This window comes from Tenrec ecaudatus, chromosome 7 (assembly GCF_050624435.1).
Source record: "Tenrec ecaudatus isolate mTenEca1 chromosome 7, mTenEca1.hap1, whole genome shotgun sequence".
Classification (NCBI taxonomy): domain Eukaryota; kingdom Metazoa; phylum Chordata; class Mammalia; order Afrosoricida; family Tenrecidae; genus Tenrec; species Tenrec ecaudatus.
In genome coordinates, this window is record NC_134536.1 from 56,200,036 (window position 1) to 56,213,577 (window position 13,542).

A 13,542-nucleotide genomic window follows, 5' to 3' on the forward strand; every position below is an offset into this window, starting at 1 on the left:
GAAAAATACATAGATGAAAAGCCAATAGTACAGCCGCTCTACCCTGTCACATAGGCTGCTATCAGTCAGTTCCACTCACTGGCACCAACACATAGCAGACTAGTGGGTCTTGGCCTGTTGAGTGGCCCCGTGGTGACATAATGATGGCATTTATTGTGTCCTCGACCTTGAATTATGCAGGTTTACAGACCTACATGCCCTTCCACCTTCTGCAGAGATCAAACGTTTTCACCTCTTCTTTTCTCAGCTTTCCTGTGTATTCTCCTTTCTCTTTCAGGCTGAAGGAAATTCCTTGAGATTTTTTTCTCACAGCAAAGATGCATTGTCATAGAAATGTACCTTCCCCCCACTCTCTGTTTTTCATTATTTTCCTCAAGCAATTAAAATAATTGGTTGTATTAACATATTATTTGCTTTTACTTGTACTGCATACCTACAGGAGGAGAGCTTTCAGACACTGCAGGCAGCCTCAGGGCCACAGCCATCTCCGGACCTGAGTGCTCATCACAGCTAAGGAAGTGTTTCCTTTGATATTTGGAGCACAGTTTGTTTTGATATATTTTAAATGAATTCTCTGTCCATCTAGACTCGCATTTTAATGATAACTTCCATTGAGTACATTTTATCCACTGAATAGTATCTGATTTTGAAATGTGCAAATTCCCCAAATGTCATACATTGCAATTGAGGATGAAGGGAAAACAAGGAATGAATGCAGGTACCATTTTCTCAAAATCCTCTAGAGAGCCCACTAGAGGGCCACCTTGAGCTACTCTGCTATGAAATGACCAGCCTCTAGAAGGGTACTTCAGGGCAGCCTGCCTCTCTAGGTGGACAAGAGGCAAATCAGTGATGCTTCACAGATGACTAACTTGTTAAGTGTTCAAATGGAACAAAGGAGAATTTTTGTATCTTTTTTTTATTTGATGAGTGAATTCATAAAATAAACCATCCCATGCAAAGAAACGTGCACATCTTTCTAGATCTACACACGCTCACCCCCATATACCAAAACCCCACAATGAATCGGTGTTTTAGTAGAAATATTGTTTTCTACTGGGCTCAATCAATCGGAGGCCGGCACCATTGCTTTTAGTTATGCCGATCAATGCGTTTTACCACAAAGATTCCTGGGAAAAAACGCAAGACTTATTGTGTGCTACTTCTCCATCTCTATATTTGGAAATAAAAATTCCAGTCTAGAGAATCTGTGTTTTAAAATAAGACCAATGCTCTCTGGTTGATAGCATCCAAGAGTGATCATACAAATGTGAGCATATGTTCTGTATGGGTGCATATTAAAGGTAGTCTGTTCGCCATTAGTTTGATCTTTGAGGATCGTGAGATTTTTAAATGCCTCAATGTCAAGGCATTTGAAATCACGAACTTGAGCCCTTATAGCCATTTCCCTGCTTTTATTAGGCATTCAGATGAAACTGAAATTAAGAGTCTTAATGTTGAATGTCATTTTTTAAAGACTAAAAAATTTACGTTTCTGAAAAAAAGTAACTTTCAAAATTTTTTATCCATTAGATTTTGTGGTATTCTATGTCTACATTGTCAGTTTCTTGGTTTTTTATATCACCTAAGTCAATTAATATAACCACTGATATGGGCAGTTGTTGTATGTTTTATACAACATCCTCAGAAGTGTTGAAGTGTCTGGTAATGTCATCGTTTTGATTAAGCAGTTCAGGCTTGTTTTTGATGGCTCGGTCCCTTTCCAGGTCGGGGTACCTGTGTTTCTCTTGGAATGACAGTCCCCACACCTCAGTGTGCTGGATATATGCATCTGGTGACCCTTCATCCCATCATTCTAAATGGCTTCTACTGGGGTTGAGATTGATAATAAAATTAGAAAATATTCAATACAGGATTGAATTAGTTAATACACCCAAATGTATTGTTGGGCATTTTAAAGAGAAACAAAAATACTTTTCCGTGGCTTTCAAGCATGTCTGTGGTGGTGGAGACTGCGGTTTTTCATTGCTTTTGCATTATCAGTACCAGTATTCACACGGTGCAAAGGGCCCAGTGCTCTTGTCCTTGAGACATGGTTTAAATGGCTTTGACTCATGGGTTTGCTGAAAGTGTCTCATGCAAGCTCCAGTTGTTTGTGGAGCACACCTTGAGAAGGTCTGCTCTAACGCTGGAACTTCTCTGGCACTTTGAAGGCAGGTGCTCAGCCATTTGCTAGATGTCCTATACAGCAACAACAACATCCACCACCACTGAATGAATTCTGAATCATAATGACTTCAAAAACTAGGGTTTCTGAGACTGTACATCTTTACAGGAGCAGAAAGCCTCGTTTTGTTCTCAAAGAGTGACTGCTGGGCTCGAAATGCCAACCTTGTGGTTAGTAGCTCAATGTCTAACCCTCAGGCCATTAGATGTCTTAATGCTGTTATTGTTGTTAGGTGCCAGCAACCTGATTCCAACTCATATGTTCCAACAGAGGGAAACATGGCCCAGTCCTGTGCCATCCTCATTGTCCCAGCTCATTGCTGCAGCAAATGTGTCCATCTATCTTCTTGAGGGCCTTTCTCAATTTTGATACTTAGCTATTTTGCTAAGCATAATGTCCTTATCCAGGGACTGGTCTTTCCTGACAACATGCTCAAGTAGGTGAGACGAAGTCTCAACATCCTTGTCTCTTAAGAGCATTTTATCGGTAGTTCTTTCAAGACAGATTTGTTGTGTTTGAGCGGTCTCGGGTACTTTCAATATTCTTTGCCAGAAACAGATGTCAAGCACATCTATTTTTCTTCGCTGTTCCTTATTCACTATCCAACTTTCGCGTTCACATAAGGCAACTGAAAACACCATGGCTTGGGTCAAGCCCACCTTTACCTTCAAAGGCACTACCAACTCAAGAAATGCTGATGACACTTCCTTCTTTTCCCCAAGTTGTTCCTCTTTCATTCTTGTCTTAACCATCATTTTTATTAGTTTCCTAGGGAAATTGTACCAAAATACTGCAAACTAGGTGGCTTGTTGATAAGAACATAAATGCATTGTTTCCATGTCTGGAGGGGACATGTCTAAAATCCGAGTGTTGGCCAGGCTGGTTTTCCTTATGGTTCTGAGTGGAAAATATATTCTATGTCTCTCTCTTAACTTATGTTGATGGCTTGTAGATATTCCTCTATCATGCTGTAATCTTTCTGTCTCAGTGAATCTTCTCTTTTATAAAGACACCAGTCATATTAAATCAGAGCTCACCTTACTCCAGTATGACCTCATGTTAACATAATAAAAACTTCAAAGATCCTATTTCCAAATAGAATTAGATTCATAGACACAAGGGTTACGATTTACATATATCTTCTTGGAGGACACAGTTCAATCTGTAATATCATCTTTGACCAAGTCACTCAAATCAGAAACCTAGGAGTTACTCTTGAAGCTACTTTCCTCTTACCTTCTTATAACTAGTCCCTAAGTGCACTACTCCTAGCTGTTACATTGTATCATGCTTGAATTAAAGCCCTCAGCACATCAGGAACTACTTGTAACTAGTTTTCTTTCTTCAGCTTCCCTCTTTTCCAGTTCACCCTTCACATGCCCACCAGAGTTGCCTTCACATAAATCAGTCTGTTGTTAACCAGGTGCTGGGGAGTCCATCCTATGTACAACAGAATGAAGCACTGCCTGGGCCTGGGCCATCTCACCATTGTTATTCTATCGAGCCCATTGTTGCCATCTAGATCAATACAAAAGTTAGGAGCACACTCTCTTTGGTATCACATTGCACTCACCATCACTTAACAGCTGAGGCACCTTGTCAACCTGCTCAAGTGTTCTATGTTATCATGTTTCATTATAAAATAGTGTTCAACTAAAAGTAGTTACTACATTTGATAGTGTGGATAGGTAGATCACACGAGCTGGCTCATTGCAAGATCTTTTTAAATACTTTTCTCCCCCTTCAGTTCTCTCCTTTAAGTTATTCCCCGTTGATTGTAAGCATTAGCTGATGTGTTAGAGTTACAGATATTAATTTGCTTTTCATTTTATCTCCAGATCATAGCGCAGCATATGAAACAGCTGATATTTAGATATTTTTCATTGAATTAATGATATTTCATTTGTTATCTACAAACATGGACTTTCTTAATGTTACTCTTGTTCATGTTTCTTCAGCTATGTGTCTCAAGTCTTGAAGATATTAGTAATTATCATGTGAAATATATCATTATAAGTCAATGCATGTTAATGAACGATATAAAATGCTAAAACTCTGAACATATTGCCTTCAGGAAGGTATAACACCTTAGCCCATTACAAAAAGCATATATGTTGGTAAACTTAAAAGAGAAAATGTCAACCTGTCCCTCGAGGGGCTTGCGGGCACCTGGATGAAATGTCTGAAACTCTTGAACTTGCTCACAATCTGCAGTGCATGTCCCCTGAGCATGTTCTGGAGGAGGGTGGGGAGGGAAGGTCCATTGCTTACATGAGGTCCTGAAAAGAGGTCTGTGACCCAGAAAAGGTTAATGACCATGGGTATAGAAGTGGTAGGAAACACAGTAACAATGATTCCATGACAGACTTGTGGGGTGCACTTTTCAGCAGGGGAATTTTGGAACCTATCAAGTCACACAGGGAAGAAAATTGCCTCCCTGGTCTACAGTTAAGATGGACATTTGAAATAAATGCTCGGAAGCCCATGACCTTGAAAGCAAGGGACCAACCTCTGAAAACAGAGCTAACAGATACAATTATTAAAGAACAGTCCGGATTTCCCTGCAGGGCCCTCCAGCATTTCTCTTGTTGGGGATGTTGCCAACACTGCTGGGGGCTTAGACAGTTTGTGATGAGCTTAACCTTCACTTTTATTTCTTTTATGTGAGCCTCCTAATTTCTGTCCAGTTCTTTACATGTCCACAGTGTAATGCCTTTTATTTTTAGAGTAGAAATCAGAATAGATCTAAAAACAGAACACCATGGCCTCTTCTTTTTAAAAAGAAACTTGTGCAGAGGAGAAAAAAAGAACTATTTTTTGACCTTATGACATCTTTTGAAAACAGGTTTGTTACTAAAAAAAGAAACCTTTTTTATCTTATTCATTTTGAACTTTGAATGGACAATGGGAATAGTTTAACTAAAACTCAGTAAAATATTGGAAGATTCCCTGGAATGAGAAACATCACCTAGACGTAAGGTCATAGGCAGAGGACCTAGAAACAGTGTGAGGAATTCCAAAGCTACCCTGAAAGGAATTGCTTACTGCCACTTTCATCTGGAATTCTGTAGGGGATGTTTTCCAGCAACACCCTGGGTTAGGAGTGAGGGTCTCGTTCTCTCTCCATGGGGCAATCCCATGTTCCCATTTGCCCCGATGACTTCAATTGACCGTCATTGCCCCAGAATCCCAATGTCTTTCCTTTCACTCTCCAAAGAGTTTCCGCTGCCATTACAAAAACGAGTTGTATGGACTCTCTCTCTGTTCATTGCTACCTCTAAAAATAACTTCTGTTGCATGAGCTCCCACTCAGGGCGACTCCCCGTTGCCCAGGAGAACTATGCGCACTTCATAGGGTTTCAATTGGCTGTTTCCCGCTTAGGTACCACTCTGTAAATTTGACTTTTTTGTTCTTAGTGAGCATGTTAACGGCTTACACTACCTAGGGGCTCCAATGATATTAGATTAAGTACACTTCACTGGTTGAAGCCAACAACACAAAGTGAGATACTGAGATGATTGTGAAATCTCGTTGAGCACAGATACAATCTCCTACATAGACTTGGAGAGAAAGGCCATCGGTGATATTGTCTTCCAGATTCAGGTTGGAGACATGAAGCATGGCAGCATAGAACAACCTGACTTTATCATTCAGGTGTTTTTGTTTGGGTTTTGTTTTGGTTTTGGAAGACAACCCTGGACCCAGTGGTCTGTGAAAAAACATGAGGATGGAGATCTTGTCCACAGAAAATGGAGCATGGCCTCAGTGGGCACCAGAGTCACCCTTTTGTCTTCTGATCTCTTTCATTGCCATTTCTGCGAGCGTGCTGAATTAATCTCCAAGAATTGAACTCGTGGTAGGGCCAACACTGGGTCCCCTGACCTGTCTAAAAAGATAGACTTTGATTTACTTTCCTGATTACCTTTTTTAAAATGTGAAACTTAGAATGCTCTTTGAAACTCTATCAAAATAAAAATATTGCTAAGCACTTGAAAGACAATGTATATCTTGAAGTAGGTTAATGGAAACAGAAGCCTTCCTACAGTTTACAACCTTCTTTTTTTTGGATCATTAGCTGTTAATGTTTCTGGTGCTTTCCTTCTTTATTTTTGGATTTAAAGAAAGATTTTTTTTGGCTTTTTTCAATGTGTATTGCTGACTTACTAAATCAAACTCCCACGTTTACATGTGCAACTCCCTGGCTCGCCTTTTTCCTTTGATTGCTCGGGTCCCTCGGCCCCTCCCGCCCATGAAGCAGCCAGGTAAGACGGTCATTGTCCGTCTTTGGATGCTCTTCCTTACACCTGGCCCCTCATTTGTGAAACTGAAATGAAAAGATCATATATTTCTGCCTGACTCTACTCACTCCTGACATATTTCATCAAGAATTTTCTTTTCTATTCCTTTTGGAAAAGACTTATATATCCCGATTCTTTGTTTGTTTGGTTTTTTACTGTTTGTCATCGCAGCTCATGTATATTGAAAGCAAATTCTTGACAATAACCCTTAGTCACAGGCTCTTCTCATAAACAAACTGCTTTTTGACACAAAACTTGTGCTTACCGAGACTGGATATTAAAAATGAATAGCTTGAAACAGTTCTTGATTTAAAGAGGAGTTCTGGATAGATTTTGCGTTGTTTTATGATAGATGCTTTATTTCCTTGAGGTATTTCATCCATATTTCACATCCTACCCCTTTTTCTTGATTTTCCCTTTGCCCACTGACTCGTGCTTGTCAGGTGGACTGACTGTACATCTTCAGCCTCTGCGCCATCCACACACGCACTAAGGGTTTCAGGGAGGAAAGTTGACTTGATTAGATGCAGAGCATGTTGAGGGTCACACATGTGAATGTGTGTCTTTACAGAAGGGCTGACTAAGGGGCGTTGAGAACGTTTAAAATGTGGGAGTGGAGGTGGGACCCTGTCTGATATTTTCTAATACGTATGCCCATGAAGATTCAGTCTGTGGGACATTTCTTTTTCTGTGGGTGTTTCAAGGGGCCTGGGAGAGATTTGAGGCTGTGCCTGTCTTGCTGAATGCAGCAAGTAGATGGGTGAACTGCATCTGTGTGGAAACCTCTGCCATGTGGGTCTGTGACTGTGTGTATCTGTGCCTGCACACACCTCTCTGTAGCACCGTGGCTGAGGGAGGCACTCTTCTCTCAGTGCCCATCGGGATATGCGGATGTGCCACTGCACGGGCCAGTGTGCAGGTGGATGGATATATGTTATGTCAGCGGTTCCAGTGCAGGTCAAGTGAGACCCCGTTTCCAGTGGGGCTGATTTCAGGCCAGCATAGCATGGTGACTGGCGGAAAGCCAAGATTACTATTTTTTAAACAAATTACATATACAGATCTGCTGGCATAATAGGATGTATGTTTTTAAAAAAAATTCAAGAAAGTTAAGTGTGAACTTAGAGAGGAACTTGAAATAGTGTTGAGGGGACATATGTAATTGAGGGGCTCTAGTACTGTGGGTAATTGTAACTTTGCTGATTGTTAATGTATGTGAACTTTGTAGGCAGTAGACCAGGATTATTCTGATCTATGTAGCCCCTTTTGCTGACAGTGGGCAACGACACACCAATTTTCACTGTTAACATCAGTCAGTGCTCCAGTTACAATCGAGTCTGATGCCTAGATCAGAGGGTCACTTGTAAAATTGTGTTTGGCTAATGGGTACGAGCTTTTCTTTCTTTCTTTTGGTGACAGTGTTGCCCTCACTGCACGCTTGTGAACGCAAGTAAAAGCACAGCCTTGCTTCCGAAGGCAAGCCAGTCAGTTATTTGACATAAGGGGTTCTCAGGCTTTCTCTCCGGCCAACTCTCAGCTTCTGCCTATATTGATACCTCCTTTGGGTTGGTGATGGGTTAAGTAATCACAGCTGACTCCCAGGAGGAGGCTTCCTCGATTACCGTCGTTTTGAAACCAAATCCTTGTCACATGGAAGCAGAGTTAACGTGACCCCAGTGGGAGCTGGCAGGTTGGGAAGGTGAATTAACTGCTCCAGTGACAGTGTGTGCAAACCACCACAGGGGGCGCTGACCTCTGAAGGAAAGGTCTCTCAGGGTTAGCTACTGGGCCAATTAGGTGCTAATGACAACAGGAAATGATTTTTTTGGTGGCATAAGAGGCCTGCTGAGAGCAGTGTCAGTGGGCCCACAGAAAGGGGCATCTTGTCAAGCTTTGGAAACAATGAATAGTTTCACCCATCGCCTTAAAAACATGTTGTGAACACACGTGAGCTAGCCAATGGCTGAGAGTTTCACTTTCTTGAGACTTTGCCTTTATCGAAAGCATGATAGTTGATCTTGACACTGGTTTACCTCTCGGGATTCTCCTCCTTATACCCATATTCTGTTCTGCACCACGCAATTCAGACAGGCCCCCAAAACTTTGGCTTTATGGGGAGATTCCGACTTCCCACACAATATTCCTTAGAAATCCATTCTTAATCAAATTGAATAGGACTATCTCTCGGAAGCATTTGCATTTTGCATTCTTATCCAAAAGAAATGCATAAATATGGCTAAACCAGCAAAATTTTAAACCAGTTTAAAACTTACCAGTTTAAAACTAAAGTTGGAAAACAATTGTTACATTGCTGAATGAACATCGTATGACATTATTAATAAATAATAATATTGAAATAATTAAAAGACACAACAATTTACTGATTTTTCCCACATATCCACCCAGTCATTTAGTAGGAATTATAGACTATGAATAGAAAAGACATACTAAATAATTTTATTTAAGCACAATATTCTATTCCATTCCTTTATTCTGTATATAGCTTTTGTAGTTGTTTAAGATTTGCATGACTAGCGGCCATCTAGCTCAGAAGCAAATAAGCCCACATGGAAGAAGCACACTGGCCAGTGCGATCACGAGGTGCCCAAGGGACCAGGTATAAGGCGTCATGCAAAAAAAAAAAAGATATAAGTGTGTGTATGTATGTGTATATATGTGTATATGTATATGTGTATGTGTATATATGTACATATATATCATATTAAATGAAGGGGGAAGTGCAGAGTGGAGACCCAAGGCCCAAGTGTCGGCCAATGGAGATCCCCTCATAGAGGGGGTTAGGAGAGGAGATGGGTTAATTAGGGTGTGAGGTAGTATCAATGAAGAACACAGCTTTCCCCCAGATCCTGGATGCTTCCTCCCCCCAACTACCATGATCCGAATTCTACCTTGCAGGGCTGGATAGGACAGAGGCTGTACACTGGTACATATGAGGGTTGGAGGCACAGGGAATCCAGGGTGGATGATACCTTCAGGACCAAGGGTGTGAGGGACGATGCTGGGAGAGTGGAGGGTGAGTGGGTTGGAAAGGGGGAACTGATTACAAGGATCCACATGTGACCTCTTCCCTGGGAGAGGGACAGCAGAGAAGGGGGGGAAGGGAGACTCCGGATAGGTCAAGATATGACAAAATAACGATGTATAAATTACCAAGGGCATATGAGGGAGGGGGGAATGGGGAGGGATGGGGAAAAAAAAAAGAGGACCTGATGCAAGGGGCTTAAGTGGAGAGCAAATGCCTTGAGAATGATTGGGGCAGGGAATATATGGATGTGCTTTATACATTTGATGTATGTATATGTATGGATTGTGGTAAGAGTTGTTTGAGTCCCTAATAAAATGTAAAAGAAGAAAAGAGAAAAAAATGATTAGGGCAAAGACTGTACAGGTGTGCTTTATACAATTGATGTATGTATATGTATGAACTGTGAAAAGAATTGTATCAGCCCCAATAAATTGTTAAAATAAAAAAAAATCAAAAATAAAGATTTGCATGACTATACGCATGGATATATAGGCTTGATGGAGGCTATTTTGATATATGCAGTTACTGATGTGAAAACATATCCATGAATGTAGTGGAGCATGAAGGGGACAAAGATATAAAAATTTCTTAGATATAGGCAAGCACCATGAAGGAATGGGTCACAGAGTTTGGGCTAAGGATCACGGTCTCAAGGGGTACGAAGGTAAATGTTCACAACATAGTTCACAAACACTAGTTTCTACATAATTTTTGAGGAGTAGTGATTGAAGTCTTACAGTCTCCATAGCAGCCATTAAAGGTGCAAGTAAGAAAACTGAAGATGCATGGAAACAGTTCAATGGATTAATGGACCACATGGACATCATGTTCAGTGGCCTGAGACCAGAAAGAACCAGAGGGTGCCTGGCCACCATTGCCAAACTCTCTGAAAGAGATTGAAATAGAAGGTCCTAGATAGAGTGAGAAAAAAGTAGAACAACACTCAAAATATACTAAAGACCAGGCTTCCTGTTTTGACAGATATTGATGGAACTCTCAAATCCATTGGCCTTAGTCACGCTTCAGGTCTCGATTTTATCTCAACACCATAATGCAATGTTTACCAACGAATAGGCATGCTTATACGGGCAACAGTAATACTCTGGAGGTATTCACACCTTAGAATAATTTGAGATGAGAAAAGCAATTTATCCAAGGACAAAATTCAGAAGAGTTAGGCATGAAAGAGCAAGGGGAAGAGAACCATAGGGAGGAAGTGAGCTATGTAATATACACGGCCAAGATTGCATCAGTAAGATGAAACAAAATGCATATGAATTAATTACTGGAAAACTGATATACCCTGTAATCCTTGAGCCAATTCACAAGAAATTAAATAAAACCTAGTTGGTCTCTTATTTTTTGTTTTGTTTTATTATTTTAAAATTTATTATTAATTGTGAGGTAATACGTATATCATGTCATTCCATAGTTCAGTCACCTCATGCAGTGTTGCACCGTGGCCGCCACAGTCAGGTCCCAGACACTCTTTTCCTTCCTTTTGGGCACCCCTGCCCACTATCACCCCTGCCCACAAACCCTTGTTCTACTTGCTGCCCAGTGTTTCACACACCAAAAGGCCCAAATATATATATATATCTCACAACTTCAACAGTGTGACCCCCAATAACATAGCACCTCTGAATGAATAACCGAAACAGAAATACAGAAAATATTGAAAACCAGATCAGATCCAGCATGTATGAGCGGGGGAAATCAATGAACAAAGTTTTAGCGCTTCAATTCTCTGGTTTCTCCCTTCGATCTTCTGTCCTCATCTCTCCAGTGTACTCTGTTTATAACAACTTTCCTCTGATCTCTCAGTCATGAATAGAGGGAGATAGCTGGAGGTTTCTTTCCTTTGCATTTCAAATTTTTCTTAGTCTCCCACTGTTATCCTTATGAACTTAACCTCTACTTGTTAAACAAATGGCAAAATATTTGGTATCTACACACCATTTAGAAAATTTATAGTGAAATTGTTATTAAATTCTCTTGTTTTGAAAATGATTATCAATCACTATATGGGAATACTCTTTTCAATTATAAAACTGTGATTTTTCTCCCAGAAAAATTCAATGTGTTAAAAATTGCATTTAAATAATTATTTCAATGAGAAAAAGAGAAAATACTAAATGCTTTAGACATACAATAGCAGAGTTATTCTTATTGTCTCTTAACTCCCTACCATCCAGTTGATGCTGAGTGACAGTGACCCTGTGGGTTTGTCATTTTGCCCCAACTTTCTCTTGCTGAGTAGAGAAACTGCTCACCTTGTGGTTTTGAACCGCTGACCTTGTGAACCTCAGCCCAACTCTTAACCAAGACACCAGACTTATGATAATAAAGTTCAGTTTTCTTGAAAGACTTTCTTTCAGTTATGCGGACATTTTAAATAACTGTAAGTGTAAAGATTTCTGTTGTTGTTTGGTGCCATCAAGTAGGTTTGGGGTCTTCGTGACTCTGTGCAGCAGAGCAAATCCCTGCTGGGTTTCCGCCATCACCACCAGTGTTCTTCTCATTGAGACCGCTTTCGAAACCACCGTGTCGATCCATATTGTGGAGGGCCTTTCTCTTTCCACCGCTCCTCTGCTTGACCAAGTGTGATGTCCTCCAGGACTTTTCTCTCCTGAAAACCTGTTTGAAATTCTTAAGACAAAATCTCACCATTCTTGCTTCTAAGGATCATTCTGACTGCACTTTTTCCAAGGAAGATTTCTTTTGGTCGGGCATGGCATTTCCAATATTCTTCTCAAGCACCGTAGTTCAAATGCATCGGTTCTTCTCCCTTTCTTAATATTCTATGTTCACCTTTCACATGCATGAGGCAATTGGAAATACTATGGCTTGGGTTCAGCTCATCGTACTCACCAAAATAACATCCTGACTTTAAAAGTCTTTAAAGAAGTCTTTTGTGGCAGATTTACCCAATGCAATGCATTGTTTGATCTCTTGACTGCTGCTTCCATGAGCATGGATTGCGTATCTAAGCAAGATGAAACCCTTGACAACTTCAATCTCTTCTCCACTTATCATGATATTAGATATTGGTCCAGTTGTTGGGATTTGGGTTTCTTTAAATTGAGTTGTAATCCATGCTGAAAATCTTTGATCTTCATCAGCATGCGCTTCAATGCCTCCTCACTTTCAGTAAGTAATCTGCATATCAAAGGTTGTTAATAAATCTTCCTTCAATCCTGATGCCACATTCTTCTTCATATAATCCAACTTCTCTGATTATTTGCTCAAAATACAGATTAAATAAACATGGACAGCCCTGACGCACACCTTTTCTGATTTTAAACTATGTAGTATTCCTTTGTTCTATTTTCACATTGCCTCTTGATTTATGAACAAGTTCCCCATAAACACAATGAGGTGTTTTGGGATTCACATTCTTCTCAAGTTTACCCATAGTTTGTTATGAGCCAAATAGTCCAATGTTTTGGCATAGTCAATAAAACACAGGTAAACATTTTTTCCTGGTATTTTCTGCTTTCAGCTAAACTCTCTCTGCTGTCAGCAATGATATCACTTGTTCCATGTCTTTATCAAAATCCAGCCTGCACTTTTGACAATTTCTTGCCAATGCCTTACTGCAGCCTTTGTTGAATGATCTTTAACAATATTTACTTGTATGTGATCTCAGTGATACTGTTCTTTAATTATGCATTCTTTTGAGTCACCTTTCTTTGGAATGGGTCCCAATATGGATCTTTTCCAGCCATTTGGTCAGGTAGTCATCTTTCAATATCTGGGCATAAATGAGGAAGTGCTTCCAGGGCTTCATCAGTTTGTTTCAATATTCCAATTGGAAGTCCATTAATTCCTGGAGCCTTATTTTGCCAAAGCTTTTAGTGCAGCTTGAACATCTTCCATCAGCACCATTGCATTTTGCTCATAGGCTACTTGCTGAAATGGTGGGATGCCGACTAGGTCTTTTTGGTAAAGCAACTCTCTGTACTCTTTCCATCTTCTTTGGATGCTGCCTGCATCATTTGATAGTCTG